This window comes from Neophocaena asiaeorientalis, unplaced genomic scaffold, assembly GCF_003031525.2.
Source record: "Neophocaena asiaeorientalis asiaeorientalis breed wild unplaced genomic scaffold, Neophocaena_asiaeorientalis_V1.1 scaffold1644, whole genome shotgun sequence".
Classification (NCBI taxonomy): Eukaryota; Metazoa; Chordata; class Mammalia; order Artiodactyla; family Phocoenidae; genus Neophocaena; species Neophocaena asiaeorientalis.
Window position 1 is genome coordinate 49,543 of NW_020171908.1, and position 14,857 is coordinate 64,399.

General features: G+C 42.9%; 1 protein-coding gene across 1 annotated transcript in view; it reads left to right on the forward strand.

The window, feature by feature from the left end:
• The first annotated feature begins 2,655 nt into the window (after nucleotides 1–2,655).
• Nucleotides 2,656–14,857, forward strand: part of MYLK4 (myosin light chain kinase family member 4) — an 80,654-nt gene continuing 68,452 nt past the window's right edge. Inside the window, exon 1 of the mRNA XM_024741840.1 lies at nucleotides 2,656–3,211. The gene's annotated coding sequence lies outside the window, so the exon portion shown is untranslated. The remainder of the gene's footprint in view (nucleotides 3,212–14,857) is intronic.

Genomic DNA, 14,857 nt, shown 5'->3' on the forward strand with positions numbered 1-14,857 from the left:
TGGACGTTCTCCCGGCTGCAATGCGTTCCCTTCCGGCCGGCCTCGCGAGAGGCCAGCGGGTTGCGCGTGCGCAGGCCTATCCTCCGTGGACGGGGCGCCGGCGGAGCCGTGGAAACGCGCCGCGGCTGCGCGAGGGGAGCGGCTTTCCGCAAGTGGCAGAGGGCAGGGGGCGAAGGGCAGGGGGCGGAGAAATGGGAGAGGCGCGGGACGCGCCGGCGGGGAGCAGGGTGGGGACGGAGCAAAAGGACCCCGAAGGTCCTCCGGGTAGGAGTGTTCGTTTGGGCGGCGGCGGTCGCCGCCAGAGACAAGGAAAGGGAACCGTCCGCCCCAGATTGTTGGCCTTTTACCCGAAACGCTCGCTCGCACACGTGGTGTCTCACGGCCGTTTTGTAGTTAAATGTTAGAAATGGCCGGGCATTTCGAGGCGGCGTCAGGCTCCGCCGCGCGTGTCGCCCCCGGGCCGAGCGACGTCGGGTTGAGTCCCGCGAGGGGTCTGGCCTGGGGCGACGGGATGACCGTCTCTGACACGCGTTCCTGCTTTTCTCTAAACTTCTCCTTCAGAAATATGACACAAACCTGCATTTTTGGTATTTAGAAGAAGAAAATAGAAGGGGAATGAAAACAGAAGTGAGACAATTTTAGAAAAGAAGGGACTTTCCTAAAAGTTGACAAAACCGGGATGTTTATTTAATCTGCACAAGACCATCTCCTTGGAACTTACCCAAACGCAGACCCCTAAGGGTTAAGTGAGCCTCTTCATACGAGATGATTTTACAAAAAGGAATGCCTCACAAAGAACTAGAATTAGGTAAAAGATAGTATAAAAGGAAAGGGCAAAGGAAGTGTTTTTTCTTCAGTTGATAGTGGTTGTGAAGCATGTGTCCCAACCTGCTGGCAAGTGTTGAGAGGACTGAAATCTGACTTTCTGATAGTTTTTCCAACTACGTATGTTAGGCTCAAAAGTAGCATTAGTAGGGGCTTCCCTGGTGGCGCAGTGGTTGAGAGTGCGCCTGCCGATGCCGATGCAAGGCGCGCGGGTTCGTGCCCCGGTCCGGGAGGATCGCACATGCCGCGGAGCGGCTGGGCCCGTGAGCCATGGTGAGCCATGGCCGCTGAGCCTTGCGCGTCCGGAGCCTGTGCTCCGCAACGGGGGAGGCCACAACAGTGAGAGGCCAGCGTACCGCAAAAAAAAAAAAGCATTAGTAGAAAAAGTAAGTAAGAATGAGTTGTGGAGTCTTTTATTGTTTGGCCATCATACAATTTGAAATGTAGGATCATGAGCTTTTATATAGCCTTTTACTCATCGCCCAGAGCATCCAGCCCCCGAACTTCACAAAAGCAAGTACTTTGAGAAGAGGTTTGCGGGCCGGGAAAGAAATCTTCTCTCCTTGTCTTAGGGTTATTAGGTCGGGCCCTGTGAATGTAACCGACAAAAGACAGATTAAAAAGAAAAACAGACTGTTAACATTTGCAGCGCCCCTACGCACGGAGTAACTGGTGATGGGCGGGCTTACGTAGCAATTTATCAAAAGAACAAAACATTTGTAGAGATGCCACAAGACAAAGGAAAAGGACCTTGAGTTTCTAGGGCGGCCAGTTGGGGGAAGGCAAATATGTGGGAAACTGATGGGAGACAAGAACGAGTTAGTAAAGTTGGGTATGCAGATTCCTCCAGGGCCACCTCTGGGCTGATGAGGGTCTAGAATTTTCTCCTGTGATTAACTTCTGCCCTTTCTGGTAGATGGGAGGGGGGGACACACCTTTGCAAATGTATGTCCTGCTCTTAGGAAGTAGGGAGAGAGCAGAGAGCTTTTCTTGTATCAGCTTAATTGCCTTTAGCTCAATATAATCCTTATGCCAAACTGGCACGGTTTGGTGCAGCGCTCTCTGCTGCCCATCAGGTTCTAGCGCTGTCCTCAAAATGAGTTGTGAAGGAAAGTGTTACTAAGTATGGAAATATAATACACTACGTTAATTTTAAATACGTATAGAAATAGATGGACATGTGGTCTCCTCTAACACAAGCAAAATATTTAAAAATAATGGCAACAAACTGGGCAACAACTCTGAAGCTTCCTGAGTCTTTTAATAAATGTAAAGCTTTAAACTTATTTTTTTTTAAGAAATGATATATGCTTATTATGGAAAATCTGCTCAGAGATTCTCATTGTTAATATTTCAGCACCCTATTCCAGTCTTTTAAAATGTATTTCAAAAAGAAAAATATATCTCAAGACTACACTGTGTATTTACATATAAATGTAAACCTAATATATATTTTCAAAAGTTTTTACTGTAATGGGAAAATATTCATTGCATAATATGGAGTAAAAGTTAGAAGATACGAAGCTATATAGTATAATCACATTTTATTTTTATACAAGTGTTCTGCTCGTATATGTAATATATAAAATAAAAAATAAGAAAAAGGAAACATATGAAGAAAAGACAAAACTCTCCATATACGTATATGTACTTTACTCCCATGGTGTCATACGTGAATAAAATCGCACCATTTGGATAGACTGTGAGGTGAAACTGCAGTGGACTTGCCCTAGAATCTGGGCTTGAGTTGGACATGGTGTGACCTTGGGCGAGCTCCTTCCCCTCCCAGACTCAGCTTCCAAATCTAAGAGGGGAACAGTAATGCCTCCCTCTCAATCTGTTGTGAGAATTAAGTGATCTTATGAATGTAAAGGTGTTTAGTACCGTGCCAGCGTAAGCCCTCTATTACACTGTTTTCCTGAACCCCAGCTCATCCTGCCTGAAGTTCAAAGTTTTCTCCACTAGATGGTGATGGTAGAAAAATAAAATGAGTAAACCATACCAGCCGCTAACCAGATTTAAACTTTCTTTTTAAATCAGCATAAATACAAATACGTGTAAACTCTATTAGAAGGTTGCAGTAAATGAGTTCAATGTAAAGCAGTAAGCCCTCGGCTTAAATGTCCTCTGTTAATCCCTCACTGCTTTCTTGTCTTCAGCCGGACTTGGCGTTCTCTTTGAGCAGTGTAACCATGTCTGTTCTCTGCCCCAGAATCACAATGGGGATGACGGATTCCGTGTGTGGCTCAACTCTCAGATCAGCGATCTATTCAGTGGCCACCGGGAAAGTCTCAGCCTGGTGCAGGTCCCGCGTGCTGCCGCGTAATACGCCTCCTAGTGTTATCGAACCGCAGGCGTCATCTTGGCCCTCGTAATCATACCCAAGGTATGTTGGACATTTTGAGTTCAGTTAATCCCACCATGATGCACATCCCTGCCATCTTTAGTCACCATCCTAAAAGTCAGCCCCACGGTCGTCTGTTCCCCTTCCTGCTTTGGGAGTCCTCTTGCCTAGCCTAACCTCATATGCCTTTCTTTCCCTGACTTTCCCTTGTGTCCCCTGGAATCTATGCCACGTTTCTATTAACTTTAGTAAATTGAATACATTTTCTTGCTACTGTAATAAGACTGCCGGATTGTTCTATTTTATTACTGGTCTTACTGGTATAAAAGAAGTGCTTTGACTTTTATAATTTATTTCATATTTGGCTTTTTTGGGGGAAACTCTTTTATTAGTTTTAAGTGATTTTCAATTGATACTCTTTGTACAAAAAGAATACATCTGAACTTTGTCATCAGTTCTTCGCACTGAGCTTCAAAAATCCTTGGAATTTCCTGAGTGACTGGAGAGCCAATGAGGCGACTCCTGGTGGGTCCCCGGAGAGCTTCAGGATGGGAACTGCTCACCAGAAACACCAACCACACAATTAGAGGTTGGAACTTCAGGCCAGCCATCACTGGGGAGGGGAGGGATGTTGGAGATTGCCTTCACGCACATGGCCGGTGATTTAATCAGTCGTGCCTACATAGTAGAACCCCAGTAAAACCTCCGGACACCAACGCTGGTGAAGCTTCCTGGTTGGTGAATATAGCAGTGGGGGTGGGATGAGCCCTGTCGCCATGCAGAGGGCATGGAAGCTGCATCCGGGATCCTCCAGACCTCGTGTTATGTGCATCCTTTGTTAAAAAACTGAAAAATTTTTAAGTGAGTTCTGTGATTTGTTCCAGGGAATTATCAGACCTGAGGCGGGGGGGTTGTGGGACCCCCATCTTTGTAGCCGGTTGGTAGGAGTGCTGGTCCCTGAGCCTTGAGGCTGGAGTCTGAAATGGGTCATTATTGTGAGGACTCTGCCCTGATCCGTGGGTTCTGATACTAACTCTGGTAGGTGGGCGTCAGAGCAGAATCAAATTGCAGGACACCCAGTTGGCGTTGGTACCTCCATTTTTAATCTTTTTTTAAACATCTTTATTGGAGTATAATTGCTTTACAATGGTGTGTTAGTTTCTGCTGTATAACAAAGTGAATCAGCTATACGTATACATATATCCCCATATCCCTTCCCTCTTGCGCCTCCCTCCCACCCTCCCTATCCCACCCCTCTAGGTGGTCACAAAGCACCGAGCTGATCTCTCTGTGCTATGCGGCTGCTTCCTACTAGCTATCTATTTTAAATTTGGTAGTGTATATATGTCCATGCCACTCTCTCACTTCGTCCCAGCTTACCCTTCCCCATCCCAACACCTCCATTTTTAAATGGGCAAAATGTATAAAAGAATACTTCACAAAAGAAGATATATGAAAAGAAAAACACATGAAACAGGCACAGTGAAATGCACATTAAAACCACAGTGAGATGCCACTACACGCCCTCTGGAATGACTGAGAAAAAAATGACTGACAACATCACATGTTGGCAAAGACAAGGCACAGTTGGAACTCAAAGCATTGCTTGTGAGAACATAAAATGGTAAAATCATTTTGGAAAATCATTTGGCAGTTTTCTTAAAAAGGGAAACACACCCTTGCCATGTCATCCAGTAGTTCTGTTCCCAGAGAATTTACCCAGGAGAGATGAAAACATGTTTAAAGTGTGTCCACAAAACGGGTTGTATGCAAATGGTTAGCGCAGGCTTATTCATAATAACCCCAGACTGGAAACACTGCGAACGCCCATCAACAGTGAATGGAAAAACAAAGTTTGGTTTACTCGTACAGTGGAATTCTACTTGGTAAAAAAATTAAACTGCCAACACACAGAGCAATGATAAATCTTAGAAACATTGTGCTGAATAAAGGAAGTCAGACACAAAACAGTATATGTATTGTATGATTCCAATTATGTGAAATTCTAGACCAGGCAAAGCTGATCTGTAGTGTAGAAATTATATCAGTGGGTGAAGGGATGGGGATTATTGGTGGCCAGGGCATGAGGGATTTTTTGGCTAGTGATAGAAAGGTGGTATAAATTGAGGAGATGGTTACACCATTATATGCATTTATCAAAACTCATCAAACTGTACCTTTAAAATGGGTGCAGCTTATTTATGTAAATTATATCTCAATAAGATTGATTTTAAAAACCATAGCAAGATCCTATTTCCTGCCCATAAGAATGACCAAAATTCACGTGACTGTCAATACCAAATGTTAACAAGGGTGCAGAGCAGCTGCAACGTTCACACATTGCCGGTGCATTGCTGGTGCAAGCCTAAAATGGGCTCTTTGAAAAACTTGTTGATTTCTTATAAAATTAAATATACACCTGCCCTATGACCCATCAATTGTACTCTTAGGTATTTACCCCAAAGATATGAGACCATATGTATAAAAAGTCTTGTAGAAGAATGTTTATAGAAGCTTTATTTGTAATAGCAAAACAAACAAACAAAAAAACCTGGAAACAATGTAAATCTGCAGGTGATAGATAAACAGATTGTGGTCTGTGAAATGCTACATTAAATTAGAAGAGGATGAACTGGTGATACATGCAAAACCACACACGATTCTCATAAATATTGAGTGAATGAAACCAGACACAAAGAGCACAGATGGTGAGTCCGTCGGAAGGAAGTTCAAAAACAGGCACGTCTAAGGAAACTGGAGTGTTAGAAATCGGTGTTGCTGAGACAAGGGCATTGACTGAAAGGGGGCATAACGGAAATGTTCTGTATCCTGGTTGCGATGTTGGTTAATTAGGAACACACATTTCTCAAAACCCATGGAACTGTAGATCCAAGCTCTGTGCATTTCACTGTTAGCAAATTTCACCTCAATTAAAAAAAAAATTAATACAAGGGGTTTCCATTTCCAATAATGGCAGCTAGGAACCTCAGATCAACACAAGTAACTGATGAAAACAAGTAAAAATGCTGAAGCAAATGGTTTAGAAATCTTAAAAGTATCAGAGACCTGATAAAATAGGAACTACCTGGCAAAAATCCAAAGGAATCCAAATCCAAACAGGCCAGAGGGACCTGAAGGCAAGAGTTCCTTTTGCCCCGAGGGCTTTTGCTAATTCTGCCCACCGTGGGCCTGGCCTTGGGTGGCCTCTGCAGGCGAGGGTGACAGTCATGAGCTCAGGGTCTACCTGAGCCAGGGGTCTAACCTCAAGCGGAGGGGCCTAATAGACGTCCCTTCGTGAAGCTGGCACCCGGAGGGCGGCGCCTCCTGGCAAGGCTACCCAGAAGTAAACCTGCCCCAACAACTACTTCCCTGAGCTACCACACTCATTTTTTTTCTGACATTGTTAAATATTCTTCTGTACACGACTTAATGGAAGCATAACGTTCTTTCTTATGGGAGAACCACAACTATTCCATCAACTTGGACTTAGGCTTTATTTCAGTGTTTTAAAGGTAGTAAATAATGTCATCGTGTATTACTTCAAAGATAATATTTTACAGTTCTGTTTCTTAGGGGCAAAAGTCTTAGAAATGCAAATGGGGTCAAAGAGAATGGCCAAATTGCCCTCCCTAAAGATGAGGGCAGTTTACATTCCAACCAGAAGTGTAGGAGCGTGCCACCCTGTGCCCTCCCAGGCTTCATTTATGCCGAAAGTGTTTCCCATATACGAGCTGGGACTTACAATGCCCTTTTACCATTTTACCGGCTGCCATGGTCCTTTTGTACCAAGAAACATCAATACTTTTGAATATGTAGCATAAAACCTAAAAACCTATTATGAACCATTACATAATAGCCAAATTTATCTTCTACCTAAAGATACAACTTTTACCTTTAATAAGAAATAACCCAAACCTGAGAGTATGCGGAGTTTTCACCCACCTCCCCTTCAGCCACTATTACCCTCTCTGCTGTAGCATTTCCCCATGGAAAATTTCTCTACTGAACCTTACCCTCTTGGGAAAAGCAGGCCAACATTTTGTCAGAAGAGCATGTCTTGGGCTTTGCACTTCTGTAATTTCATGCCTTGTTCCTGTCATAAGCTTCTTCTAGCTCCTAAAATTCACTTCCAATTTAGAAGGTAGAAAAGCATTCTCAAGAATGGAAACATAAATATACCCTTCCTCAAATTCCAACTGGAAAAAAAAATGATGATTCAGGCTGTAGAATGGAATGTTTTAAATTTGGGCATGAATGCTCTCACTTTTCCCAATTGTTTAGAACAATCTCAACAGAAGCATGAAGTTTACCTTACAGCAGGCGTTTTATTTTGTTCTTACATTTTCAGACTTAATGAATTAACGGGAGGGAGGTACATTTGTGTAATGGGGGAAGGATCAGAGAGAATCCTATGGTGCTGGGTTGGAATTAGGAAACTATAAGAATGAACTCAGGATTTAAAAAAATTATATTTCCAGCTCTGTCCACTGCAAGGACTAGAAGCAATGACACCCCAGCAGCAAAGAGCACTCCCACTGCCCTGGTCTTGGTTTCTAAATACCATTCTTCCCTAAGAGGAGCCAGGGCTTCTCTGAGAAATGACAGATTCTAGAAACAGGGCAGGAAAATTACATGGTGAGCTTTGAACATCTCATTATGCCAGAAAGCAAGGAAGTGCCCCCCCAAACAATAGTGATATGTCAGAAGTACAGAGGCTCCCATTGACCAAATCTGGGACAGTTTGAGCATCCACATGACTGACATGGGGAATGTGTGTCACGTTTAGAAATGATACTAAACAGGGACGGGGATCCGGATGGGCTGGAGAGCCCTTCTTAATAGAATATAATACCAGTTACTAAATGTAGAAAATCATAGAATTAGAAAATCACCACTGAACAATCACTGTGGTAATAACTGATTCATGCAAGAATGGATACTAAAGTCATGGAGTGACAGACTATTGTGGAACAGGATACCCATAAAAATCTCATAGGTTACTTATTAATTACAAAAGAAATAAGGGTAACTTTACTGTGGGGAAATCTGGCAGACACCACCTGAATCAGGATACCAAATTATATGAATCACGACACAAGCTACATCACGTACCACCTATTGAGACATTCCCAGAAAGACGCACCATCACTGATGTGGTTTTCATGATTAGAGGTTTACCTGGTTCCAAATATGAAGAAACAATCAGGCAATTCAAATTGAGGGATATTTTATGAAGAAATTGGTCTGAAGTCTTCAAAAATATCAATGTCATGAAAGGTTAAAAAAAAAAAAGACTGGGTTATTTCTCCTTGAATAGATAAAAAGAGACTAAGAAGACATCTCAACGAAATGTGCTTGTGTGATTTTTGGTTGGATCCTGTCTTTGTTCTCAAGGAGACATATGCCAATGTATTTAGGGATAAAGTTTCACAAGGTCTGTAACTTACTCTCAGAAAAGAGAGAGACAGCAAATACTGAAAACATAAACATTTGGTGAGTCCACGTGCAGGGTGTATCGATATTCATTGTACTGTTCGTGCAAATTCTCTGCAGGTTTTAAGTTCTAAAAAAATAATTCAGAGGAAAGGAAACATATCTAACAAAAATTATTATAAAAGTCATATGAGCTTTGGAAATGTATTTATGAATTTATGGATAGGATTGCACCGTGTACTTTGTTCCTATTGAATATCACACATGTTTTCTAAGCAGTATATTAACTCAGTGACATGTATTTGCATTTTACAAGAAAGTAAAAAAGGCTATAATTAGATGAACAAATTGTGCAACCATTATAGAAGTAATGAACAGAAAACACTGTTTAGTACTTCCGAGGAGACTAATTTTTAAATGGCCCCAGCTATATTTTTATCTAATTGTTTTCAATCCTCCTATTTTATTTTCATTTTTTGTTACACAAAATTTAGCTACTTACTCACTGTCACTTGGACATTCTAAGGGTCTAATATCAGCTAGGTTGTAAGCAAGTCTGAATGTTCCGTAACGTCACTGTCCTCCTGCCTTGGAGTTTCCTATCTCCAAATAGAAAGTAAGAGGTAGAAATTAGTTTTAAATTTCTGTTCATTTTCTACTAATTACAAAATCATACACTATGTGATATTCCTACCCGGAGAAGAGAAGAGTGAGAGTCTTAACTCTTTCCCACTCACGGTTTCCTCTTCCTTTTCTCTGGCCCCAGGTGACCCGGCAAGCGTCGGGTATGATTTATGACTCCTTGGATCCAGCCTGGGTCACCTGGAACAGCCGGCCATAAACTGTTCACTGGTGCTTTTCTTTCTTCTTTTAACAAGTTTACCTTTCATTATTCATATTATTGGGTTTTCTGCTTTCTTAATTACTTTATTGAAGTGTGATTTACGTATCATAAAATTCACCCATCGTAAGTGTACAATTCAACTACGTGTTTGGAAACTTAATGAGTTGTTCAAACTGTTTTTGAACCTTTCCATCACCCCAGTACGATTCTGTTTACAGTTAATGCCTGTTCCTGCTCTCAGCCTCAGGCAACCTAAATCTACTTCCTGTGTCTATAGATGTGCCTTTTCTGGACATTCCATGCAAATGGAACTTTACAGTATACGCCTTTGTTTCTGGCTTTTTTCTCTTAGCACAATGCTTTTGTTTATCCAGCTTGTAGCAGGGATTAGTGCTTCATTCCTTTTTATTGTTGAGTAGTATTGCATTTGAGTGGGTATATCAATTACCTTTCTCCATTCTCTGAATCCATTGCTGGACATTTGGGTGGTTTCCAGTTTGGGGCTGTTGTGAATAATGCGGCTGTGAACATTTGCATGCGAGGCTTTGTGTGTTCAAATGTTTTCATTTCTCTTGGGAAGATACCTGGGAGAAGAACTGTTAGGTCATATGGGGAGTAACTTTTTAAGGAACTATTTCCCAAGACAGCTGCACCATTTTACACTCCCTCCGACCTTTGTGCTGCGGGTTGCCGTCACTCTACACCCTTACCAGCATTTCCCTTCTGCTGCCTTTTTATTATAGCTCTTCTGGCGGGCGTGAAATGTGATTTAGTTGTGATTTTAACTTTCATCTCTATAATGACAGATTTCGGAGCATTTTTTATGTGCATATTAACTTCTTTTATTTATCTTCCTTGGTAAGCTAGCCTTCAAATCTCTTGTCCATTTGTAAAATTGGGTTGTCATCATATTGTTGATTTGTAAGAGTTTGTTTCAGGATGTGAGTCGTTTATCAAAATGATTTCACAGTATTTTCTCCAAGTCTGTAGCTCGTCTGTCCATTTTCCCGTGGTGCCTTTTGAAGAGCAGATTTTGAATTTTGGTGTAGTGCAGTGTGTCAGTTTTTGCTCTCACCAGTCACGCTCAGCGGTGCTTTTGAAAGGAAGAAAATTCAGTAGCTGTGTGGATGACAGGGATGCCTTTCACCTGCGTTTTGGTGTTTGTGAAGATTGCTCCACTTGTGTGTGTAGGCGTTTAAGAACCCTTGTTCTGAGACATTCCGAATGCTGTGCCCACGCAGAAACCATGAGCATTGTCCAGGCTGCTTTGGACGCCGACCAGCACACAGAGTCACTGGCAATGCCTGCCTCGCCTGCTCCTATGACAGCACGGTCTCTTGCTGGTCAATGTCCCTTGAAAAGCATCACAATTTCTATGGCTCTGTGGAATGCTGTTTTCCTGAGGTTAGTTTTTTTTTTTTTTTTTTGCGGTACGCGGGCCTCTCACTGTTGTGGCCTCTCCCGTCGCGGAGCACAGGCTCCGGACGCGCAGGCTCAGCGGCCATGGCTCACGGGCCCAGCCGCTTTGCGGCATGTGGGATCTTCCCGGACCGGGGCACGAACCCGTGTCCCCTGCATCGGCAGACGGACTCTCAATCACTGCGCCACCAGGGAAGCCCTGAGGTGAGTATTTTTAAAAAAGGTTTGCAATTCCAGAATATGAGGGCAATCCAGAAAAAGTACCGCTGGGGCTGCTTCTAGCCTCACTGTGAATTTTTCCACGCCTTAGAGCGGGGGTCCCTGTTAGGAACGGGGCCACACAGCAGGAGGTGAGTGGCGGGCGAGCGAGCAAAGCTTCATCTGCCGCTCCCCATGGCTCCCCATCGCTCGCGTTTCTGCCTGAACCCTCCCCCACTCCCCGGGTCCCTGGAAAAATTGTCTTCCACGAAACCCATCCCTGGTGCCAAAAAAGGTTGGGGACCGCTGCCTTAGAGCATCTTTAAAGATGTTCCAGTGATTTTATGGGTATGGACAGAGGGTGCTGAGGCTAGGTGGGTAGACCACAGTGGGTATGCATGCACTACCTGTTCTTCTTGGTGGTCAGTATTGTACCAGGCTGCTTGTCCTCTGTGCCACCAGAAGCTAGAAATAGTGTGACACAGCAGAACTGCACTTCTGTCGTTTAATATTAGAAGACAAGTAGCATGGGTTCTTTTCATTGACTTTTCCTTTAGGACAAATAGACATAATTAAAAACCTTCTCTCTAGTAATCAATTGACAGGTGCTTATCGAATACACATTGTGCATGAAACTTATCTGCGTGTGATGACTTCCAACCTGGACCTCTCCCCTGAAGCCTAGATTTCTATATCACAACCTGTTCAACTCGGATGTCTAATAGTCCTGTCAAACACTGAGGGCCTGACTTTTACCCCCAGAGTTACTCCTCCCATGACCTTCTCCATCCCAGTCTATGTCAACTCTCCTTCACGTGCTCAGGAAAAAAGATGGAAAGTCATCCTTGCCTACCATCTTTCCTTCACTCCCTGTATCCAATCCATCATAAATCCTAGAGTTTCTAAATGGAATATGAAATCCTGGATGAGATTCCAACAGAGAAAAGGGACATTAGGGAAGAACTCATTAAGTCTGAATAAAGTATGGAGTTTAGTTCATAATAATGTATCAGCATTGATTCATTCATTGTGACAAGTGTACTATACCCAAGTAAGAGGTTAGAAATCCGGGAAATTGGGTGCAGAGCATAGGGGGACTCTCTGCTATCCTTTCACTTTTTACCTTTTCTGTAGATCTTAAACTACTCTAATATAAAAAAAATTATTAAGGAAATATGCAAAGGAGCAGTTTCTGCTGACTTCTAGCTGATTAGAGCCTGCGGCTGGTTTGCTGGAGCTGAGGGTACAGAAAGTCTGCTTCCACTGATTGGATGGTCTGGGTAGAGGGTACTGTCAAATTAGCCGAAGGCCATACACATGGTTTTCTTTGGGTGTGGGGATTGGTCACCTTATCAGTACTTTTTCACAGTTTAATTACTCCAAGGAAAATTGATAACCTCAAATAAGTTGTCTTTTCATAACAATTGTGTCACATAATTTATCTTTCACAAATACATAATATTGTTTAGGTATTCTTCCTGAAGAGCAAAGTTCTCTAATCCTAGAAAAATACCTAACGTTTGGCTTTTTAAAGATCTTGCTATAATTCTTTATATGCTACTCAAAATGAAAACATATTTTTATTTTATATGGAATACATTGATCTGAATTAAAAATAAGGACTCTGTTTTGGAAAAGCAAGAGGGCACTAGAGACTGGTGTTGGGTTAGGGAGTGGAGGGGTTGGCAAAGGCTCTGAAGAGGTGAACGTTAAAGAATTGCAGGATCGCTTGTATTATTAGTTTGATTTTCTGGGGAATCAAGGCTTTATGCAATTTCAGTAAGTCCAGGCACCCGCTGCTGTTGGGATCAGGCAGGTGGTTTGCCGGCACTGGATTCTCTTTCCTTGGCCTGTGATGGAAGGCGGGGGAAGCCAGGGTGTCGCTTGTGGGGAGACTTTATTATTGTTCTTATGGCTCCCCTTCATGCCTGTGCCTTTGAACTTTCCCTGCAGCTGTGAACAGCTGGAGATGTTGCAAATAATTTTAAGGACTTGCAGAGTGCTTTGGCCATCAGAAGCTCTCTCCCACTGTAGTTGGCTGTGTTCAAAGTGTAAGGTGGGCAGAAAAGGTGGCTGTGCGGTTCCCTCACCTAAACCCTCTGGCTGGAAGCGTGCCCTAAATGCCAAGTCTGAAATGGGCAGGAGAGCAGGGCATCTGATGGCAAAGACAAATGCAGCGTTGTAGTCCTGAGTGTGTTGCCACCCTGACGGGACAAGAAGGTGAAGGTAATATTTCATCCACTGTTACGGTCTGTCCTCTCCTTACCTGACCTCTGAAATGGAGCCGTCAGCTTTGAAAAGCCTGGTGTCTAAAATTAATATTCTTCCCCATCTGACTAAGAAGGCAACAGCTGAGCAACATGAGATCAAGGACCATCTGAGTTTAAACAGGGGCTCAAAGTGGCATTTGAGAGAGAGGATACTTCCTCTCAGAGTGGACACTTGTCTTTTCAGAAGACTTACTCTGACAGTGAGTGAAGACTTTTACCAGGGAATTGCACAGTTGTTTTGAACTCTGCAAACTCCCTTTTATCTGCTGGAACTTATACTCTGCACTTGGAATGGTCTGGACCCCAGCATGTCCTCCTATAAATGGTAATTACTCTTATTTTCTGTCTTTCTACGTCACCTTAAACAACAAGTTGTACCAAACTCCAGGTAGAGCTTAACGTTTAATATTTTCTCTGCAAAATTTTTATATCTTGGACCCAAGCTTTTGTTTTAATATGTTAATTTTATGTGGCTTCCTGAGCCAACTTGAATACCATCTACAATTACATATTAGATTTTAGTTGTAGTTTGTCTTAGACGTAGTCATGAAATCCTTATTTTAATAATAACTGTTTTCAGGGCAACTTGTAAGAACACTGATGACGGTCTATGGTGTATTTTACAGAGCTCTGGCTGACCCTGCTTACATTTGAGTGTGTTTAAATGTAAGGTCTTTGTGTGGTTCAGTAGAAGTTTGTAGAGCATTGGATTTTAAATAATTTGTAACTCAGGGTATTATTTTTACTAGCTGAGTTGAGAAAATGAAAGACGACGTTTCGTGGAGCTAATTACAGATGATTCCAAATTGAGAAAAAGCTGGAAGAAGCAATTTCCAGAAAATCTCCAGCAGGGGGCCTTAGGAGGGAACTGGCCACAAGTTCTCATCAGTCTCCCCTAATGATCAGGAGATGCCCAGGCACATGCATACGCGTGGATCTTTAGTATCAGAGCAGTAGAACAGGTATTACCTACATTTGTGAGGGAAGTATTGGAAGGAAAGCACAAGGGCGTGAAACCTTCGGTACTTAGCTGCTAATGAGGCTGCAAAGAAAGGTATCTGGGAATCTTAATCTATGTGAGAGGATTATTAGGAAACAAAGTTCTTTTTAAAATAAGCACCAAACAGTTTAAGATGTAGGCAGAGAGGGGCTCTGGAAATGGCTCATTTGGTGGAGAGCGCTCCTCCGAGGGCACAGAATTCCCGGGGGGAGCGCCAGAGAGCCCCTTCCTTACACAGCAAGCCCTTCCCACCAGGGCCAGGAGGAGCAAAACCAGCAAATCCAGTTAAACCCAGAGAAACTTTGTATCCCATACTTGTACCAGCCACTTAACATAAACTTAACATAAACACTTGTTTTAGGTAATGAGGGAAAATTGTAGTTGCCCAGTGAAACTTAAGGTGGCGTCTTACTGTTTGCTTTTGTAGAAAAAAGTGGGGAAAGAAACCTTTTTCCTTTTAGAGTTCCAGCATTTGAAACTCAGTATTGATATTTGCGTTTCTCTTCCTAATTTTGGGTCCCTTC